This window comes from Felis catus, chromosome B2 (assembly GCF_018350175.1).
Source record: "Felis catus isolate Fca126 chromosome B2, F.catus_Fca126_mat1.0, whole genome shotgun sequence".
NCBI lineage: Eukaryota > Metazoa > Chordata > Mammalia > Carnivora > Felidae > Felis > Felis catus.
In genome coordinates this window covers 77,856,120-77,861,534 of record NC_058372.1, presented here as the reverse complement: position 1 = coordinate 77,861,534, position 5,415 = coordinate 77,856,120, and positions in this window count along the sequence as shown.

Below are 5,415 nucleotides of genomic sequence, written 5' to 3'. Positions count from 1 at the left end.
GGACATACTGCAAGAAATACAGCTACACAGCATCAAAGAGCTGAGTGGAAGTTAGGAAATCAAGATTCTGTCTTAGTAGCTTCATGGTAAGTCAAAGAAAATGTTGAGGGAAAGTCCCAATACCTCAATTTATAGCAACCAAATGGTTAGCAACTTAAGGATATGATTTACATCTAATTTCTCTTTGGTTGGTGATGTACTTTGCTTGGTAAACTTGATAGGTAGGCACTAAGTAATGAAATAAAATACTTAATTATCTTAACCAAATTAGAACATCTATTATCATTTATGGAACAATTTTTATTAATATGAATCACAGCAAAAAACCCAAAACTAGACCCCAAATATTTGAGAATTTAGTAACATTTCAAATTAGCCCAGAAAGAAAAAGGATTGATTATTCCTCCCCCACATGGTATTATAACAACTGATTTCCCATTTAGATTTATTTTTTTAAGTATATTTATTTATTTTTGAGAGAGAGAGAGAGAGAGAGAGAGAGAGAGAGAGAATGCATGCATGAGCTGGGGAGGGGCAGAGAGAGAGGGAGAGAGAATCCCAAGCAGGCTCCACACTCAGGGTGGAGCCCCATGCAGGGCTTGATCTCATGACCTGAGCCCAAACCAAGAGTCAGTCATTTAACCAACTGAGCCACCCAGGCTCCCTGCTATTTAGATTTAAAAAGAAGCTGGATTTCTACTTCACTCTTCATTCCCAAATAAGTTATAGGTGAGTTAAAGATCTAAACTGAAAATAAATAAAGCTGTACACATTCTGGAGTAAAGAATGAATACTTCTTTTTAGTATCTTGGCATTACATAAAATCAACAAGTCTAAAAGTTAAAGATAGATACCTTTGCCTACATATACTATTGTATGGTAAAAGTACCATAAAAGAGTTAAAAGTCAGGCTTAAAATTAAAGATGAAATTAACAGCTTGAGATTTTTTTTTTTTTTGAGAGAGAGAGAGAGGGAGAGAGAGCACGAGTTGAGGAGAGGCAGAGCGAGAGAGAGAAAGAATCTTAAGCAGACTCACTCCTAGCATGAAGCCCTATATGGGGCTTGATCTCATGACACCAAGATCATGACCTGAGCCAAATCAAGAGTCGGACAACTAACTAATTGAGCCATCTGGGTGCCCTGAGAAAGATTTTTGAACAGGGAGTTCATGGAAAAATAACCCATGAATGAACTATAATTTATTTTTATTTAATTATATGTTTTATTTTTTAGAGAGAGAGAGAGAGAGAATGTGTGTGAGCAGGGGGAAGGGGCAGAAGGAGACAATCTTATGCAGGCTCGGTGTTCAGGGCAGAGGCTATCCTTGGACTTGATCCCATAACACTGAGATCATGACCTGAGCCAAAATCAAGAGTCAGATGCTCATTTGACTGAGCTGCCCAGGCACACCTGAACTATAATTTATGAAGTGATGCTGAACCCTGCTCAAAATTATATAGATGCAAATGAAAATAAAATTATTTTTTTATGTATTTCATAAAACTAACATATTTTAGAGCACTGGCTTTGAAGAATGGTGCAAAGCACTTGAGTAATCTCTATACAAGTTTTAAATACTCATATTCTTTGATTCAGCAATTGCACTTATAAAAATGTGTTCTAGAACTATGATTGTATGTGCAACCAGAACAAGGATGATAATTATAGCATTGTTTACAGTAGTAAAAAACTGGAAATGATGCAAATGATCATTAACAGAGGGCTGGTTAAATAATTAATGGTCCATAATCCTTTGTGTTATTTAAAAAAGTATGGTTAGATCTGCATATCTGCATGTGGGAAAACCCACTAAAATACATCATTAGGTTTAAAAAGAAGAAAGGAGCGCCTGGGTGGCTCAGTTGGAAAAGCATGCAACTCTTGATCCTTGAGGTTGTGAGTTTGAGCCCCATGCTGGGTATAGAGAGTACTTAAAATGTATACATACATACAAACATACACGAACAAACAAATGTTAAAGAAAATAAAAAGAAGAAAGAAGCCAGGGCACTAAACAATACGTATATTATATTTCTCTACAGTTGGAGGGGTTCAGTACAGCCCTCCGCCCCAGAATGTGCCATTTTGGCATGTGGATTATTTTGAGCTGAAGGCACTGAAGGCACTTGAGACCCTGTGGAGTCAAGAGAAACTTCTGCCCCCCTTCCTTCAAGCACACAGAAGAATCTAAATTGTGAGTCTTTCCCAGAAGAAGGATTATTAACGGAGATAAATTTTATCTGAGTGACCCATCTGTATTGCAGGGCAAACATGTGCTCTCCTTATTGCCTGTAAAGTGCATTCTTTTCCTCTAAAGTCCCAGGCCCCTATCTCCTTCTCCTTAGTTCAGAATGACATACAGTATATACTTCATTTTGCCTGACTGTCTTTGGAATTTCCATGTCTATGTGGATTCCCTGTACAAATGCCCATTAAATTTTATTTTCTCCTATTAATCTGTCTCATGTCAATTTGATTCTTAGTCCAGTTAGAAGTACCTTTGAAAGGACAGGAATTCTTGCTCCCTGACACAGTGTAATCTCTGAAAACATGTCTATATACATAGAAAATGTCAGCAAACAAGAAATTGTTAAAAATTAACTTTAGGACAGGGAGTGAAGGTTTTGAGGTAGAAGGAAGACTTATTTTTCATTGTATCTACTCTTGGGTTGCTTGAAACTTTAAAATCATGTAATGTAATTTGTTATTGAGATTACTGAAAAATACACTACTTGAAAAAGCAAGCATTTATCATGCCTCAGCTGTTCTTCTGATTATAGCACAGTGTTTGTGATATCACACTTTGCTATTAGAAAGATCAAATTAGGTTTAATAAAACAAATCAAGTAAGTATATGAAACACTTGTAAAGGTTGTTACTTAAAAAAATTCAGTGCGTAGATGACAAAACTTCACTGGGAAAAATTCATGCATTTAGCATAACCTCATAAAACTCACTGTGTCCTGCTACTATGTAAAGATCCTGACATAGTCTCCATACCATGCTAGGCTTTCAGCACCTTGCCCAGTAGGGGTGGCTAGTTGCCTTGTCATCCCAGTGTCTTCAGCCAGTCTACCTTCTTGGAAATGGGCACTCCAAATTTTAGGATCTGGGGGGTAAGTATAAATGAATGAGGAGTGGCTTGGATCTCTTACCCACCAGGCCCTACCAGTTCTCCAAGAAGAGGGAAAATCGAGCTGCCAGGTACGGGATAGAACTGTCAATAATACAGGAAAGCAGCTACATAAAACAATGAGACTTAAGAACATATTTTTGCTATTGGTACTTGACCCAGTTGTAATTGAAGAGTGTTATTTCCCCATTAACTAAAAATTCATTTCCCCAATTATAATGAAAAGTAATAGATGCTCATTTTTGAAGGTATGGAGAACTATAATTTATACTATGTTAACAGAAAGAAATATCCCTAAATTATGAGCACAAATTCAATTTCCTCCAACTTGTATTCTGTTTATCCTGTTAATGAGAATTTGAATGGGGAAGGGGAGTTAGATATAATTTACTTATATATACATACATAGAATAAAAGCAGAAATATATATAAAAACTGAAAACATCACTCCTTTTATTTTTGTCTCAGTTTTTTTAAATGTTTATTTTTGAGAGAGAGAGAGAGAGAGGCAGAACATGAGCCGAGGAGGGACAGATGGGGGGGGGGGGGGGACGTGGAATCTGAAGCAGACTCCAGGCTCTGAGCTGACAGCACAGAGCCTGACGCGGGGCTTGAACTCATGAACCATGAGATCATGACCTGAGCCGAAGTCGATGCTCAACAGACCAAGCCACCCAGGCACCCTTCAAGTTCTTATTTAAATTGTAGTTTAATAACGTGTAGGATAATATTGGTTTCAAGTCTAGGATGTAGTGAATCAAATGTGACTCCTGAATAGGGAAACTGGGGGCCTGGGGAGGGGGAGAAGTCACACATGGAAGGGACTGTTTCAATAACTTTTTTTGTCTAATTTATTATTTGCCACACCATTTTTTTAAAATATGAAAGCACTGTAAACTTTAAAAACACTATGAAAACTTTCATATGAATCCTCTAATATGCCTCATTCTTATGCAGAAACATGAAATAAAAATGAAACCCATTACTAAATCATAAACCAAATGAAAACAATTTCATAACAGCACACAAGAAACATGCTATTTACTTAATCATGCAGATAAAAAAAAAGAATGATCAAAAGAAGGCACAAATGGAGGAGAAAGAATAGAACAAAATGTCTGAATGGAGGGAAAAGGAGGCTATCCCTAAGACTAGAGAGATTTCCTTCCCCTGGAGCTATAAAGACTCAAGATTTCCACAATAAGTGTGCGACTTTGAGAATGTACTGCTAATCCTTCAAGATGTAAATGATAGAAATTCATGAATAACGGTGACAGCAACTGTCACCAGGCAAAGGTAAATGGATAGAGTGGATACTAGGAGAAACCATTGGAAGGAGATAATGGAAATCTGAAAAGGTGTAAGAACTGAAACAATCAACTTATCACAGATAATAAATCACAGAACAACATTGCTTTCTTTGATCTGTGTCTTTTTGTTAAACAAGAGTTGCTTTTTGTATCACAAGAATCTTCTAAACCCTCCCCTGGGGAGGTCCTTGGTGGTTTATATCTAATGCCAATTCTTACAGAAATGGAAAGAGGGACCTTTGAGGGATTATATAATCTCTGGGTCAAAGCCATAGCTGAGTCCTGAGGAGCATGGTAGTTTTAGAGAGTCATGGATTGGGAATCTTGGAGTTAAATGTCCCATAGCTGGCAAGCCGTAACATGTATTTTTTTGTTTAAGAAGAAATACAGCTTTATCAAAGTGGAAAAAAAAAAGGGCACAATATTAAGAACCAATCAGTCCTTCTCAGAATCATCTCATTCTTTATGCATCCTTATCAAATCCAAATACATATTTAATGTTAGAAAAGTCTAAATAGGTATGGGTTTTATTTTTCTGTTTCCTCCTAGAATAACATAAGCCTGGAAATGTTCTGTATCTTTATCTGAAATTTACAGCTCATCTCCTATTTTAAGTAAACATCAGGTACTTAGCTAATTAAATGCAATACTCATAGGATCTTGTTTATAGGAAAGTGTCAGCTTTCAGGATGTTGTGTGCAAGTCTTGATAAAATTACGTAGAAAATGACAGTGTACCCTCTTTTCATAGGCTGACCTTGCAGTCACCACCGCTTGAAAATGGCTCAAAACAAAAAATGATCTGAGGATTGAAACAAGATAAGATCAAATTGATGTCATGGTAATTACATGAAGGACCATTCAATCATTGGGTGGAATTTACTGTTGATCCCTGGGCTTAGATGCAGGTGGGAACATGCAGTTTTTATTACTCTGCTGGTATAAAAGACAAGTGAGGACTTTATTAACTGT